The sequence below is a fragment of the Anas acuta genome, chromosome 2 (genome assembly GCF_963932015.1).
Source record: "Anas acuta chromosome 2, bAnaAcu1.1, whole genome shotgun sequence".
NCBI classification, from domain to species: domain Eukaryota; kingdom Metazoa; phylum Chordata; class Aves; order Anseriformes; family Anatidae; genus Anas; species Anas acuta.
The window spans coordinates 45,487,620-45,505,381 of record NC_088980.1 but is presented as its reverse complement, the minus strand read 5'-3'; the positions used below and the strand labels follow the sequence as shown (position 1 = coordinate 45,505,381).

Below are 17,762 nucleotides of genomic sequence, written 5' to 3'. Positions count from 1 at the left end.
CAATTATGCTTGGAAGAGATTATGAGAATAATCTGGGGAAAAATAAAGTAAACAATAAAAATAAGCTGGATAAATCCTACACAATTAAAGGTCAGTTAAAAAATGAAGTTTGGTGGACTGCAGGAACGAAGAGAGGAGAGGTTTTACCTGGATTAAGAAGTCTTTACATGACAAGGCTGGACTGGCAATTTGTCCATATCATTATGAGTTATTAAAAAAGGGAAGGACTCATACTAGAGATTATCTCTTAGTTAACCTGCCTCTCTACAATACATGGAATTTGGTAATTGTGGTTTTGGAGCACTGCCACTTCCCTAACAAGGGCCTGAAGCCACAGCTTCTGCCAGACAATCTACTCACCACCAAATTTATCACTGGAGGTTGGAATTTACTGCCATGCCCTAAAAACAATCACTTAAATAAACCACCTAAAAAGACTGTATATAGCTATAAAGGGGATAAGCAATGAGAGTTTGAGTAAGGTCTTGGTGACTTCAGGCAGAAGTCCTCCAGCCTTCAGTGTACCTTTCCTCTCATAAGTAAAGCTCTGCTAGTTTTTAAACAACCCACAGCATTCACTTACCCTCAGCTGGTTTTGCTCTCCTGCAGGAAGACACAGGTTGCGTTGTCACATGGCTGCTGCTCAAGGAGAAACAGCTCTGCCTTTTCTGACCCTTTTAAGTCAAGGGGTCACGTCTTCTCTCCCAGTTGCACCATCCAGCCATAAAGGTTTATGAACTGCTCCTTTATTGCAATACATAGATTCATCTCACTCTACCCAGCAAGTCATCCTACATTGATGAACTGCTTACTGAAACAAAGGACAAGCCTCTTATTGAAACTCATCTAAGGATCTGAGCCATACCTGGAGAGGAGGAGGCAATTATGGGCAATCTGTCTTTTGAGTCACCTAGAAGTCTACTGGGCAAAGCAATGGAAAGTATGACACCAGGAACAATCCTGCTTCAGTACTGCAATAAATCAAGTTATCTATGATCTTTTTCATCATCTGCTGTTGAATTATGTGAACTGAAAGACAGTATGAATACATCGTAATTATTAATTAAAAAGAGAAGACCTGAAACGACTGGTATTTCATTTAATAGATCAGAACAGATAAACTGACTTAAGACCAGGTTCTGATACTGCTGTTCACACCAGATAGTAAGTTGGCCCAAACTCACCTAACGTAATAACTGTGGAAGAATATCTGAGAGGACACAGGCTTTAGTATATAGCTGTGAAATAACACGGTCCTGAAACAAGAATATCAGAAAGTTGCCTACAAGTTTTAAGGTAATTTGTTTTCTTACTAGACTTTTCAGAAGCTCTGCAGATAGCTATTACATATGAATGATATTTTTCACTGAATGAAAGAGAATAAAAATATTAATAGTTGAATTCTTCCTCCCTATGAAGACAAAGTAGAGAAAAAAGCTGTGGAGAGGAGTAACTAACACTCACTATTTATCCCTAAAGGTCCTAGAGTGCTCTTTTTTTTTTTTTTTTTCTGATCTATAACTGAAGTAGATCATAATATACCAGCCTTTTACATGAATGAAGTGACATGGGAATCAAGGGCTGGTATTCTTCAGAAGAACATAGAAGTATGGTAACACAAACCCATTCTTGTACTGCAAAAGGACAGTAGAATGTCCACGTTTGGGCAAAATACAATTTTCAAACGTGCTGAACAACATGTAGTACAGAAACTAACAGACGAATACCATAATCCCTCAGCGAAGAATTACAACTAGGAAAGCTGCACCAAAAATTGTAATTAAAACTACGATCACTAATAGCACAAGGCCCAAACCTCTCACATCAGGTCATGAGTAAATAAGGAGAGAGAATCTGAACCACATGTATTCAAATAGAACCAGAAGAGAAACAAGAAAACTGCTTTACCTCAATGAACAACACCTGGGGCAGATCCCATTTTTTAACAATTTTATTCGTACTTTCAGGTATCACTGTTTTGAAGCTGAGAACTGACATTATTTCTAACAAAAGTCCTGCTTACCTAGGTGGTCTCTAGGGTCACTGCAGGACCACGAGGTTTCTAATTAACTGTTCTTTCTTGCTATCAGATCTTTGTCCCGCTGATGTGATCAGCCCCGTCCAAATAATTGAAAATAACTGCATAAGAACACCAAACACAGTTTCCACCATTAAGTCAATGAAAAGATGATTGTGAATTTCATGGAGTGGCCCTGCATGCTTTGCAAAAATGTTTGTGATGTAGTCTCTTTTCTGCCATCAAGATATAGGCATAAATTACTCAAGATGGCCTTGTACTAAGTAAGGACTGGTTTACTTGCCCTGCAGAAAAAGACGAATAAATGAGAGAAGGTGCCTCTAGAAATTCCCCTGAAGTGACTGAAAAAAAGATTCAAGTTCAAAATGCAGAAGCAAACAGTGGAAATAAATTCAGCCAAAGGACTTGTCCCAGAAACAAGTGGAGATCTGTGCAAAGAGATGTAAGGGTTGCAACAAAGCAGTGAGTATCAAGCTATTTGATAACAGAAATTGGGCAACACCTTTTGAGGTATGAAAGGCATCACAGCCACATTAAACTAAGCTTTCATTAGCTACTTTTCTCATTATAACACAGCTCATTACTGTACTTGGAAAGGGTCTGCAGTGTCAGAATGTGAAGGGGTGGATTAATCCTGACCTTTACCTATTTACATGATTGCTCAGCTGTCAGCCACGGACAGTAAGCTCTAGTGATAACAGATCAGCTTGAGCTGTCCTCTGGTGATCGCATTTCATGAACTTTGCTGAATTTATAACGCCGTAGCAAAACAACAACAACAAAGAGCCTGCATGAGACCTAACATGATGGTCCCACAAATATTAGACTGGAGTTGTGCGTTATTTCTGAAGAATAAGAATCTTAGCTTTTAATATCTATGCATTTAGGGGGGGGTCATAAAAGAGGGATAGGAGAGAGAAAAAACGGTGTCTGTGTTTTTGTTGAAAATTTCCAGCCAAATAACAACTTGCCTTGCACCACGGTGATGGCATTCTGTTAAAAAAGGTGCCTAAATACTGTCATTTTTTATTCACTACTGGCTCCATGGCAAGAAACAGTTCAGTATCATTCCTAGGATACCTAATTTAAACAAACAAACAAACAAAAATCATGATCACCAACACCAAGCCCTCGCTGAAGAGATTTGATTGCAATTACCTTTTGTTTAATAACTAATTTAGTGAGAGACTGCTTCTCTGCAACAAAGGTAAGGGGAAGAGAAAAAAAAAAAAAAGGTGAAAAGGTGGGTTAAGGTAGACAGGCAAAAGCTCCTCAGAGAGGAAACACTGCCCAGCGATGAAATCACACTCTCCCTGGAGCCGAGAATCCTGATTTCTATTTCTGGCACTCCTGTTGTCACAGTGTTAAGACCTTGGGAGTAGGATATGTGATAGGGCTAGCTTCCAATATATTACCCACATCGTACTTCCAATCATAAGTAGCTGCACTAATTACAGTACAGCTCTTCACAGAGCACTACCTACCACACATAAGACGCTGCCTCGGATGGGTGTGATGAAGTTTCATTAGCACAAAGTACCTGGAGTGCCTCAGGCTCGTTTGCTGCATCACTGCAAGGTAGTGTGTTGCAGCTGCAGAGTGCTAACCGTTACTGGTAGTTTGAGGGAAAAATAGCAAATGATCCTCTCTTTGCAATGGATTTGAGTATTTGTCAGAACGCACTGAAACATTTTATATGAGAAGGGGAAAATGAAGGTGATTGAGTAGGATTGGAGGTTAAACCGGAGATAAAAGCACTGAAAAATACCAGTGAAAGTGTTCCATCGCTACTCTTCCTGCAATGCTTCAATGGCTTACCCTCTCCTTACATAAAAAACTTTTTAATTACAGTCTTTGAATATCCCCAATGGATAGTCATCCGTGTCAGATTTCAAGATATTAAACAAAGAGCTTATGCTACTTGTGCAGAAACTGAAAATTATCTTCCCCTTCTCCCATCTCTCTCTCTCACAAGCTCCTGCCTCAGACCCAAACCGCATGGGCTGTGCTACCAGACGTAGCCCTGCAGTGGTTTTGCACTATAATGAGTTGCTGATTTCTACAAAATTGCCTTTTCTTTTGAGAAAAATAAAATAAAAGTCACCACCAGCAGACCTATCAAAACCTAATTCTAAGGAGGCCTGCTGGTAACCTCCACTTCTTGCCAAAATTTCTTTAACGAGCTCCAAATTCCCTTCACTCCTTCAGGCCTGGAAGTCAGGTGGCCTGCAACTTGATCATGAGTGAAATAATGTTAAATTAGGAAGGAGGCTGCATGCAACAGGCTAGACACTCTTAAGGGATATCCAGGAGAAAGCCACTGCAAGCTTGTGTGTGTGTAGAGCACAGAGCAGCATTTTCAGATATCCACACAGAAGTGAAGCTGCACATGCTTGTCTAATGAGTCAGGACAAGAGAACAGGAACGCGTGCATAATTTCCTTACAGGTTAAGAGAATCCTTGTGAATCTATTTGATCTGAAATTAGATAAAGCAAAATACTAATTGCCAACATGAAAACAAGTTTGATTTTTGTGTCTGTTACCGAGAAGCAGAATAGTTCCACTTCTCTACAGAGCAAAAGTTCAAGGGATGACAAGGTCCCAGGAGAGAGAAGCACACAGAAGATCCCACTTAGTGTAAAGCTGGATAAAAGCAGATTGATCGCCGGTAAGCAGGCAGCTAAAATTAACCTGGAAAGGTGCAATAAGATGAAGGAAGAATTTCAACAGCCTGAGGGGAGGAGGAAAGACATCAAATTCCCAAAAAGGGGAAAATCAAGGCAAGACAAACATATGGATTTTGAAAGATGAAGGAAAAGGCAAGTTACCTGCTGAGAAACTGGAAGCTGAAGAATACAGTAACAGACCACCTATGATAGACCAAAATGAGAGCAGTGTGGTGGCTCCAGCTAATTGGTACCTGACAGCCTCCATTCTGAAAGCTCTTAGGTTGTGTGGCAGCCTCAGGAAATGAAGCAGACAGTGGGGGAGAATTGCAGTACCTAAGAGCACCTTAAGAGAGATTCTACTCCAGGAGATGAAGATCGCATCCAAAATGAGGAAGCAGCACTTGCAAATTAATAAAGCTTGATGCCATGCATAAAATATCCTTAAGTTCAGATAAAAGCTCTGAAAATAAGCTTTTACATGCACCAATGAAAATCTCTTCTGGAAAATGGGTTGAAAGAGTAAAAACAAACAAACAAAACCAAAAGACAACAACAAAACATCAACATGCAGCATAAAAGACAGTAGCTGAACCATCTGAAGTTTATAGACAATATATTCTACGTACAAAATTTGACTAAGCTTAGCAGGGAAAGCCAGCACTGGATGCTGCTAAATGAAGCAGTGCAACTCTTCAGAACATTCAGAAAAGCTCTGGGTTAAATAAGCCTATAACTTTCAGAAAAGCACCAGATAACCTTGTTATACCTTGTGCTTGAATAGTTATCAAAGAAAGCAAGAATTAAGACAATGATGTAATGAAAAGACAACCTCAGTATAAGACGTAGCGCATTAAATACTTGTTTGGTAGTTCACCAGGATACCCAGACAAAGTTTTCAGCTGATTATATTGTTCATACTAGACCAAAGCCTTACAAGAACAATAGTTTGCATTTTAACAACCTGGATCTTCAACAACTGTACACACATTTTCTCCTTATTCCTTTCCCTAAATGAAAAAAAGCTAGTGCTATTACTCCATTTAACAGAAGATAAATAAGATTGATAAGTTGGGTGATTTAGCTAAATTCACAGAAAAATAATGAAAAATAAAAATAATTTTAAAAAATCGGATCTAGTGGGTAAGGCCATACACACACCATCTTTGCTTCACATTCTAGCAAAGTAAAAAGAAACCAAATTCCTTCTTCTGATATAGTTTACCATGCATGCCATTTTCCCATGTCTTTTAATACACGTTTAGAAAGATGCCAACAATTTCAACTCAGATCCCAGACTGAAATGCGTAAACACAAGCTTTTACAGAACATTAAGAAGTCAAAATCTTTCCCCACTTTTTAAACACTTTGATGCAGCACTCTGCTACCTCTTTGCAGCTATACGCAGCTCCAAAGTAAGTGCAAAAGAGGATTCACTTGTGAAAATTCGCATGATGTGCCTCTGCCATCCTAGGCAAGTGCATTTATTTAACTTCTCAGCATTGCTGCTTCCATTCTAAATGCTGGAGGAAGACACTTGTTTAAAAAAATATGTAAACTGTCTAAAAACAAATGATATATATAACAATCTAAGCAATTAGCCCATATGCGTAAGGATTAATAAAAGTATGAAAACACCAGCAACAGAGAAAAGGTTACATCGCAAGTAGAACTTTTAAAATCCACTTTTAGTAATCTAACAGCACAAATACGGAAATAAATACACAAGCCATGTGCTATATATCTGTAACATTTTCTATATTGACTTCACAGCAGTAAGAGGATCTTTGTTTACCTCTCTAGAACAACGAAGTGATGCTGTCTCTGCTGCAACCTCACCTTTACAGGCTACCAGAGTTTAAAAGTTCACTTTGGCCTATTTCTTGTAAGAAACTGAGTGTCTCCTGAATTTCTATAGTTGTCTGTACTCCATTTACTATTTTCAGTTCTCTTCCTGAACAGCAAATAGTTGAAGCAGAGTGTGACCTTCTCACACTTTAAGTCTGACCTAGAAAGGCAGTTAAAATTCAGTGGACTGATCCTTCAGCTAACTGAGGATAGAGGTGGTATGGGCTATTCACTGTGCAGAAAAACCAACCCTGCGGTAGAAGAACCCTGAGCGACCAGCCGAGCCTGGTGCTGGGTTTTAGAAGAAGAATTTCCTTCTCTGCTTTGCACAGTCCTGGGCTAAGCTCAGTGACCACCTGTATGGGGGAATGGGGTAAGGGTATTTCCCTACCACACGCAGTTGATATGAGGTTGTCCTCAAACCCATGACTCATTATGGGTTGTGAGGAGCTTGAGAAGAAATAAATGGATAGCTAAAAGTAGCCGACATCCCCAGCTTTTGTTTCTGTGCGTGGCAAGAAAAGAGGTAGTGCTATGCATCCTGTATACTCAAGTATCTGCTTCCTTCTTTTTGCTAGTACTTACAGACGCTCTTAGACTAATATTATATCACGTCTACCTTTATACTGCATTTCCCATTCTGATTTTACTGACTATACCAGTTTACTTTTATACCAACTATCAAACAAGAGGTCATACTCTCAAGCTACGTCTGCGTCCTGGTGAATTCCTCACCACACTTTACTGAATGTGTTCAACTGCACCCATAAGACTTTCACCCCCATCACACACACCAGCGTGCTCCCATCCTGACAGAAGCATCAGTGCTTACTATTAGGAATAGTAACAAAGAAGGGCAAATCACCAAGTGGAGTGAATTCTGCATATTTGGTGGCACCAGCAGGAACAAAACATTATCAAAAGCAGCTATAGTTCCAGAAGACTAGATGGAAAATAACTGCAGCATATCATGTACTACTTAAGTAGATGCCTAAGTGGCAACAAGTGTTTAAGCATTCTTCTTTGCTGAAGAAACCAGGCTCTCCTTGGAGAAACAAATTAAAAACACAGTTCTAAAAATCCCCTCTCAGTGACCAACATCAAAACAAGAAAACAGCAGTCTTTTTGATTGTGAAGGCTCTGGTCTCACTCCAAGCCATTTTCCTTTTGATGGGTTTTTAAATACTAGGTTTTGTGACTGGTGTCCAATGTCAGTAGCAATAAATGGTGGCATGTACAAAACCACCTTATTGTTACTTCTACATCAACACTTCTGCTTTGGGAGGGTTACCTCCTGAAGTGAACTCCTTCAGGATTTAGTTGATGAAGGATCAATGACTTCTAGCCTGATCTTATGATGGTGTTACGTCAATGGCAAAGAGCACCTGGATTACAAGTCACTATCTCATCTTTTTCCTTCAGGCAGCACAAGGAAACCCTGCAAAGCAGAATTTACCACTGGAGATGAGGGATCAAACAGGTTGAAATTAGACAAGACAGTTTGGCTGTTTTCAATTCAAGCAGAAATATTATTAAAAAGTGTTTTGAATTATGTCACGCAGGGCAAGTGTCACTGCAGTTAGTAAGAACTTACTGTGCCAGCAAATGTCAGGACAAATTATACTGCAGGACAAGCAAGCTCTGTGTCACCCTCGCTTCCAAAAGGCAAAGCTTCCACCCCCCTGACAAGAAGCTGCTTCCATTTCCAAGTCGATTTATATCAAACTGCTCTTACGCAAATCAAAACACTGCTCAGGGAGTATGACAGCAACATTGCTGGCAACTTCAGGATCCCTCTCTAGCTGGAGGGATGAAATACTTTGATTCTCCACCACCTTAAAATACAATCACTTCAAGTTTTTTCAAGTCTGAATTGGCTGCCTCAAAGTACTTGAAGCCATTGCTTACTGTGCTAATGAAAAAAGTCTGTCTCATACTCCAGGGTCCATCTTTCCTGCCTCTTAGATGGATGCTCTTTGCAGAAAGGAGCATTTGCATTTATGCTAGGCCTGGCATGGGACCTGGTATTATTGATGTCTCGACAATGCCTGGGGTTCCTCAGCACTACTGGTAAAAAAGAAAAATAGGAACATGAAATTCAGTGCATCAGAAAGGAAAAAGATGTGGCCAAGTCATAAATAACATCAATTTATTGAACGATAAGGAAATAGTTCACTAAGCTGTGAACTCCTAGCTAAATAACCTGGTTTGGTTTCAGCTCTCCCAACATTCAAAAATAAACGTTTCAAGTCGGTATGAGAGAGCTTCAATACGAAGAGCAAACATCCTTCTGTTCTGAAGGAAAAACAAGAGCTACAAAACATTTTGATGAGTTGAAGGAAATTTTTATTCAGTTTTGAACTCTTCTAATACTATTTCCCATTAGTTTTTAGGTGCTTTTCCAGAAAGGCTTTCATTTAAAACCTAGATTGCTGAAACAAATTAACTGAAACGTGCATAACTTCTGCTATTATGGATATACCTGTGCTGAGTCTAAACTAGAAGGAAGTCTATTCCTTTACTTCCTCAGCTTTATTTTATGGTTCAGACATTTCTTATTAAAAAAAGGATAAAAACACCTAAAGGGCTACAAAGAGTAATGCCCACAAATAAATGGCAATATGAAAGGTTGGCAATTCAAGGTCTAGCTTACATTTATGACATTATTACCTCCAGCTATCTATTCTGTCCCACAGCCTACGATCCAAACAGTTTACTATGGTAACTCTGCTATCTCTGCTGTTTTAAAGCAGACAGTAAACAGCACTGAAGAGCAATGAAGTTTTAATTGAAGACACAGACAGTACACAGAAGTAGCTGGGTTTCTGGCTCACTTTCCACACCACAACTACTGCAGGGATGACATCCTTTGGAAACGAAAACTAACAAAGCAACTCTGGGGCTGTAACAATATTTTTGCTGTGCATAATAAATGTGCCAATAAATCCAGTTAAGTAAGACAGTGCAGGCATTTTGACCCTGTACATTTTTCTTAGCCCCTAGTACCAGATCTTCTCAGAAAGGAGTCAATTCATGTGCAACTCCGTCTGTGATTGACTTGTGTTCTGAATGACTGAACCTGAGCTATGTCTGTGTAAGCTGAATTTCTCTCTATGTATTCATTCTCCATTCCCAGAATGGCTGCTGCAGGAATGCAAATCCTATTTGGAAGGATTACTTGTCACACAACAGCCAAAGACCCTATCCAACACTGGGCTCCTTCCTGTGCCAGAGAGCACAGACTTGGAAGTTCCTATTCAGAAGGGCACAAAATTAAAGTAGGCAAGGTGAGAACACAAAATGGTATCCTCGTTTTTCATATGCAGAATCAAAGCTTTTGCTCTAACCTCTCAGCCCCCATTATATTAGGGATTGGCACTAGAGCTGGGGATTTCACTAAATGCAAGTGTAGAGGTGTACAGAATGAGAAAGTACAGGTCAGAGCAGTATTTGTACCTGTTGAACCAAACAATAGTAGGTACGTAGTGATACAGATTGCATCAGAGCACCCATGCGTGGACACCAGGCATCACTTGAGCGTATGGGAGGGGAAATGAAACTTCAGAGAAGTGTCTGGGAAGTGTCTGTCATCTAGAGCAGCTCTTGACGATTTTTATGGTCTTTCTACGTACATTCCATAGCAACAATTGTGGAAAGTTACTGGAATGTCCCAAGCACTCAAGAGTTTCAATGTGTTTTTTCCTTGTACGTTTTATTTGCTGATGCTTATCTGTGCATTTTCTAAATATTTCACACATTCCATTCCTGTTCTTTCAGTGTACAAGGGAGCATTTCCTACTTCATAGGATGGCATGCCATAACTTGTTTCCTTCTCCATCTTAAGAGGAACTCTTTAAAACTTAGGTCTTCCACAAAAGAACAAAGAGAAGACTGTATGTCATGCTTGTGAAAAACACAGACAACACTGATCAGTATTTCTGTACAAAGCAGAAGCAACAGCAATGCATCCCCTGCAGAGATTGTTCCTTCATTATCTACCACAAGCAGGTGAGCATGGAGTATCACACAGACTTCTGCTGAAAGTCCTCCCTGGATTACAGCAGGCATCAGCTAAGACCAGTTGTAACTGTCCCCGTTTTTGCAACCGCACAGCTGCCTAATTTGAGTTGTTAAGTAACACAGAGCTGGTGTTGCAGTTTTGTATTCGCTCTGTAGCAATCCTGCATTGATCAGAATTGTTGGAATCTGAAGTCTCAAATCAACCATCCCCCAGCCATGCAGAACCACACCTACTTCAAAATGAGGAGAAATTTTATTTTAAAATATTAGCTTGTTTCACATCTTTCTACAAGTTCATTTTTTTTTATAAAATCTGTTTTGCATGCATATTTGCTGAAAGTAACTCAGTAAAGGAAGCAGTCAGAATAAGTGGCAGTATTTTCAGGCATCAGGCAAAAAATAACAAGAAAATGTATGAAGTTCTCCACTACTACCAGCTTAAAACAATGCATCATTAACATTTTTATTGGAATATATAGAAGAAATGTACCAGTTCTTGTAAACAAATCACACAGCAATCCTAGAAGTGAAAGAATACGAAGACTGTACAAAGAAAATGGCATAATTTGCGTCTCTAACAACATTTAGTTTAGACACATTTTCTCCCGATTAAGATGCAGCACTAAGAAGCACAGGTTTCAAGTATACTTCAATCTACATCACCGGGCAATTAACAAGCACAGAAGCCGATGATATACCACATGTAAAAAAGGTGAAACGAGGGAAGGGCTCCTATTGATACATCCTAAAAATACAACCTGTAGATCTACCGGAGCAGATACTTTATATGTTATCTTACAGGCTCTGAGAAACCCCATTTGTCACTAACTTTGAAAATCTAGGCCTTTTCTGGTCTGAATATTGTCCGGTTATACATTTCTTGTAGACCACAGTTATCAGCAGTGAGCCTCTAGACAGAACAAGCTTCAGAGACCACCTCAGTTGGCACCTCGTGCAATGCCACAAAAGAGTTACCTGAAGAGAAACAAGCTGGCAGAAAAAAACACTTTTGTGCTTTACCTTGTAATGGGAAGTGCTGATGTCTTCAAACATATCTATATCCACAAAGTCCATTGATTCTGACCTTTCTGGTAACAGCGACTCTTTGAGCTTCTTGTTTTCTGATTTTTAATTTGCCAACTGGTGCAACCTGTAAATTTACAAAAGCGGGTATGTTATTCCAAGATGTTTATCCATTTCATTCTACAAGGCACTCAATTTTAATACGTATGGCACTGTGCCATGTGGCTCTTATTGCTCTCTAGAGCTTTCAGTGCAATGACTTACAGACCACAGTGTTTCAGTATGTCACTGATTGTTTTTGGTGGATAAAGAAATAGATTATTCTGTAGGATTCCTTTGCTGACTCTTCAGAAAGTCATTTTCCATATGTGATATTTTTCATTTTCCATATGTGACATTTTCCATATTAAGATAACAGAAAAGAAAAAAACTCCTTCAAAACATTGATTTTGAACACTGCTCAAATTTTTTCAGCAGCAGAGGGATTTTTTTTTTTTTTTGGTAGAACTACTCAGTGAGATTTCCTGAACGCACGTTCAAGCTGCACTGCTTGTATTTAAATTTGGGCATCCAAGCCAAAAGGAGCTCTGAAAACCAAGCAACAGGTTCTCTGCCTAGGCACTGGCAGGACCTATGAGGGAGTCACATGTGCTGGAACCGTGGACAAGTTTGGCTTCCCAGGAGGAGACAATAGAATAAGAAAAGGGACATAAATTTTACCTGTATGCAGGTAAATAGAACTCTAAAGGCATGCCACTGCCACAACAGTACTAAAATAACTGATTAATTTTTTTTTTTAAATAAATTGGTTGTCATGTGCCAAATTCCTATAGGACAACGACTCAGTGTATGCAAACATATCAATTATGTGACTGCAGGAACAGATTTGGAGAACAAAGAAGAATGAGCCAACAGCAGCAGGCATGATAAAGAGTTTGTGAAAAGACATCTAGATTTTTTTTTCTTGGTTGCTCAGTAAGATTAATTATCCTCATAATGCACAGGCTCTGCTGAAGCACTGATGAAAACAGAGAAATTAATAGGAGATCTCCTTAGTCTACCATTACATACAGAATGCTAGAATATTATCTGTATTCAAACCTTGGATCTATTTTATTTTCAGTCCTCTGTACATAATACCATGTTATTATTTTACAGTGTTTGTCCCACATAATGATAGGCATTACACAAAGTAATGTCCAGGTTAACTAACAAAATGCCTGGAGTGTCTTCAAGTGTCTTGTTACATGATGTGCCTTAAGCTATTTACTCAGAAACCAAAGCGAAGGGAACTGTTAGAGGAAACATGCATCTTGATTAGCTTCTGTCCTGATTTCAGTTACACTGTTCATCTACATAGGTACAACAACAACAAAAACAACAACAAAGAAATCACTGAGCAGAGGAGTATGAGCAATACGTAAAAGTGCTCTTGCTCTTGGCTCTACTTGCAGATGTTAGATCTACCCCTCAAAATCTTACCATGGGAAAAGCACATCTCCATTTTTCCGTGTGCTTTGTGTACACAAGTATTCTACCTGCACCTCTCTAATCTGAGGTTATTGTAGAACATGCTAAAAAACATTGCTTTAGCAGCTTGACATAGATAGTATGTATCACCCTTCCAAAGTCTCTGAGTAGGAACACCACTGATCAAGCAAAATCCCTCTTTTTTATGTGTCTCGAGCGTGTTTTTTCTTCCAGAAAGTAGAAAGTCAACAGGCAAGGTGCATGAAGGCCACACTGGTACCACTCCACTGATTTTGATTAACCTGTTTACACTGGATGTTGATCTGGACCAGTGGTAACAGGGACAAAGCTGCAAGTATTTCTCAGATAAGCAGAACTCCAAATATAGCTATGAATTTCCAGTTTTGAAAGAATTATATGCAAAAATGCAAATGTGTGCATGTATTATTAAATCCCACAATCAATCTTACCACATAACTTCCATTTCAGAACCATCATACAGGACACCTAAACGTAGTCCTGTTTAGAGGACTATCTCTGGATTACAATCTGAATGCCAGTGATCCTTTAAGGCTTCTTTCACCACCAATTCTCCCATGTCTTCCACTACTAATATATTTCACTAGTCCTAAGACTCCACCTGCTCCTCTGAAGCACTGTGATGCTTCACTTGCAGGCCACTCCTGGTAAAGCCTCCCTTAGTAGACAGAGCTTAATGCTGCAACACGAGCTGCTCAGCCAAACTCCTTAATTAAAGTCATACCAAAACTGCAATAATTATGCTGATGCAAACACTGTTGAAAACGAAAGCATTTTGAGTGCCCTAAAAGTATGTGTACCCACCTCAGAATAAAACTCACGCATTCTTTCTGATTGAAATCAATGTCACTTTGGATTGGTGAAACAAGGAATGTGAAAATCAAACTGGATGTTGGAGATGTTCCTTACTCTAACGATGACACAACTCCTCTTGTGCTTCTCTTGTGAGAAAAGGCTCTGGCGGTCACTGCTGCTCATAGCAGACCCAGTATTTCTGCACGCAGCATTCAATACATTGCCCACTTGTGACATTATGTTATGGCTCTTCCTTTATATCATGCTCCCAAAGACTGCCAAAGCAATTTGAGCAAATCTTTTCCTCTTTCGCAGCACACTGGACAAAACCTGCCTTCTGATGCTGATGTCATGAGAGCATGGAGAATCTCATCCCCCACGATAAAAGACAAACTGGATCCTTACTCAGTGCTAAAGAGAGCTCTGCAGAGGAAAACTGTAAGTGTGCCAGCTCAAACACTTCTTTCCATCAATGCCATCAGCAAACCAAAGGCCACGAGTGCTTCCACTGTGGATTACACAAACAGCCTGCCAGTAGCAAGGAACACCCAGCAGGCAGAGATGCATCACATCATACCAAAAAGGTGGCTAAGTGCATGGCACAGTCCAGTTCCTCCGTCAGCCAGAAGCAAGTGGTGAATCACAGCTTCCCATCACCATTGAGGAGTATCATATCCCTAATGCTATGTCACCAATTACCTATAGGTAACACCTCTAACCTCAACATCCCAAATTCTAGTACTTCATAAACTCCAACTGTAAGAGCTTCATTTACAACAGGGTCCAAAATTACAGTCTGGTCTCACCCCTAACCTATTAAGCGTGAGGAACACCTTAGTTTTCAGTCAGGAGACACAGCCGTGAACCTTTCTTTTTGTGAATTTTAAGTAAAAAACGTAACTGGTTTAGTTATTTATTTATTTTGTATATTTAGTGTGGCAAGCATATGCCACCAGCTGAATTATATATTGCCAGCCCACACTAACTGTGTTGTCTCATGATTTCCTATGAAATAATTCAGGGAATGAATAAATAGGTTTCAGTTCACTTTAATTCGTGCCAATCACACTAACTTCTGTTTTACAGTCAAATTCCCACCTTATCACTCAACGGAGATCTGTTAAAGGCACCATATTGTCTTGAATTGTGCTCCATCACAGGATGAGCTTTGAAGGCAAACACTACACTATTCATAAAATTCTTGTTTATTAATTCATTTAATTATTTAGTGTGGCCAGACATAGTAGCACATATATTCCACAAACAAGGATGTCATGAAACAATTAAGTGAAAGAATTCTTAAACATCCATAAATTCTGACCAGAATAAATCAGTTGCAAGTATCTACACTAGAATTTATGTATACATTAATTGCCTCTATTTACCTGGTAACTGATTAATCCATTTATAGCACAGTCAGAAATTCTGTTCTAGGTTTATCCTCACAGAAGACTCTGTTTACCTGCAGTGAGCTACCTTGGAAAATGAGTTTGTTGGGTTTTGTTGATGGAACTAAGGTCTGTTGCATGCCACCAAGGGATTTGGCTTAGCTGAACTCTTGCCATGGGCAGCTGCAGCCTGTGAAGAACATGATGCCTGCTGATTCAGCTTATCTGTTACGGCAAAATTCAGCCCTGGCAAAACCTCCAAGGGAAGGCAGCACCAGAGCAGACGCTACAGCACAGGCACTTAGCAATATTGCCTCCTGTTGCCAGGAGAGGAAAGATTGCCCAGTGTTTTCAAACTTTTCAAGGCAGGCTGTGTCAATACATAAAACATCTTTAATGTATGCACATTATTGCAGCTGTTTTAGCGTAATATTGGCATCTCAGTTTTATTAGCAGAAATAAAAGGCCTTTTTCAATAATAAGCTTGAGTTTTATTTTATTCTGCATTATGCTATTCTAACTGCAGATCTCATATACAATTGCATGATTGCCTTTCTCCCATTGTAACACTTGTAATTGCCTTCCTTTTTTTTAATCTCTCCAGTGGAAAGACTAAAGTTCAATCTATTCTATATCTGGCATTAATTTAGCAAACATCAGTTTAAAGGGTCGAGTAAATTCCATCACTCTTAATAGGATTATAGGTATTTCTGCTGTTTTGCTGTTTTCAGATCCTTAGAAATGACAAATATATCACAGAATCACAGAAAGGAATAGCTGCTGTTCACACAGCTGATTAGCATGATTCATCACAATCAGAACAGCTGCTATTAAGTTTTACCATAATTATTTCATTGCATCTGCACAGGTTACCTTATGGTTAGGACCTACGCTAAGTCAGCTACAGAAAGCAGATCAGAATAGGTCACACTGGGACAACAGTAAAGTAAGCAACACCTAAAGGCTTGCATGCCCAGATTCGGTTCTGCTTCATATAGTATTTAAGTAAAGTTGCTGGCTTGCTTTCAGATACAGGTAGCACTGCTGTTACCACCCTGATAGCTGCTCCTGCTTGATCTGGTGAAATCACACTGCATATGCAGGAGTGGGAACTTCATACGGATTTGAACAGTTGCACCTGCTTTCCAGAAGTACTGCTGCAGATCACCAGGAGAAATTACATCTTTTTAAGATGTGTTTTCTGAATTGCCTTCCTTAAAGCCACTCTTCTCCCGTGCCCACCCCGAGAACAAGCATCCGTAAAATGACCGAACCGCTCATCAGAAGCGCGTTCCCCCCGCTGCTTTAGCACCTGAGGCAGTGAAAAGGTCGTTTTTAGACATGAAATTATCGATAGGAGAAGGAGGGATCGTCCTATATCGGTCCTATTTGCCGGGATCGGTGTCCTTCCCCACAGGGCGCACTCCCTCCGCAGCGCCGGGCGCTGTGTGTAGTTAGCAGCGGTGGCTTTTCTCTGCCAGATCAAACATCTCGGAGCTCTGCCGCAAAAAGCACGGCCATTTATTCACAGCACAGTCCAATTCCCTTCCCGTTTCTTCCTGCAGAAGTCAGCTCGCTCCTTGATGCTTAACCCAGGGCTGCCTCACTTCTCCTATCGCCCCTTTATTCACCGTAAGCCTTAAAACATTTTCCTGAAACAGCCCCTCCTACAATTTAAAAGAAACACACGAAGCCTCTCTCTTGCCAACCGCCCAGATAAAAGCTCCTGCCTATTTCAGAGCTACAAACAGGCTTTCTTCAGGGCTATGCTCCCAGAGCTGCTAAAAAAAAAAAAAAAAAAAAAAGGGCCGCCGTCTTCCCTGCAGGGCTGAGGCTCCGTGAGGAGCGGGCTGCCAGCCCCAGCCCCACGGCTGCCCGCGACAAGGAGCAGCCGGTGGGTGCCTCAGCAGCCATGTACTCACCGGGTAGCTGCTGCTTCACAGGGTCCTGCCTCCTGTAAAGGCTGCGAGGCGTCGCAGGCAGCGGCAGATATTCATGTCCCCCCCCCCACACCACCACCTCCTCCTCCTCCTCCTCCTCCGAGCGGCTTCCCCGCCCAGGCGGAGCGAGTGCTGCTCGCCTGCCTCCCCAACCGCGTATTCACGCGGAAAGGGAGGGAAAGGGGAAAAAAAAAAATAAAAAATGAGAGGAAAAATAAGAGTGGGGGGGAGCACAGCCCCAGCCCCTTCCCCTCCTTCGCCTGGCCCGGGCACCGGCACGGCCCCCCCCGGCCCCGCCGCCTTAGGCGGGGCTCCCGGGCATGGCGGGAGGGGGCCGCGGCCGTGAGGGGGGCGATGGCCGCAGGGCTGCCAGGCGCCCACAGGAGGCCGCGGCAGCCGCCAGCGGGGCAGCGGGGGGGTTAAAATCGGCTGTTGTGCCCTCATGGCAGCGTTGGGGGGCGGAGGGGGGCCGGTGGGTCTTGGGGTGGGCGCATCTCGGCGGTGAGGAGTCGCCCAGGGTGTTGGCATGGAGCC

At 41.0% G+C, this 17,762-nt stretch overlaps 1 protein-coding gene across 3 annotated transcripts in view; it reads right to left on the bottom strand.

The window, feature by feature from the left end:
- TMEM108 (transmembrane protein 108) overlaps window positions 1-17,475 on the bottom strand; it is a 145,840-nt gene extending 128,365 nt beyond the window's left edge. The window contains exons 1-2 of one of the 3 annotated variants that reach the window (XM_068674560.1): window positions 17,211-17,475; window positions 11,594-11,723 (exon numbers count right to left, since the gene is read on the bottom strand). The gene's annotated coding sequence lies outside the window, so the exon portion shown is untranslated. Of the gene's footprint in view, window positions 1-11,593; window positions 11,724-15,362; window positions 15,680-16,600; window positions 17,001-17,210 lie in introns of those variants that run through there. The other 2 variants (XM_068674562.1, XM_068674561.1) reach the window with 2 other exon arrangements.
- Between the last annotated feature and the right edge of the window lie 287 nt (window positions 17,476-17,762).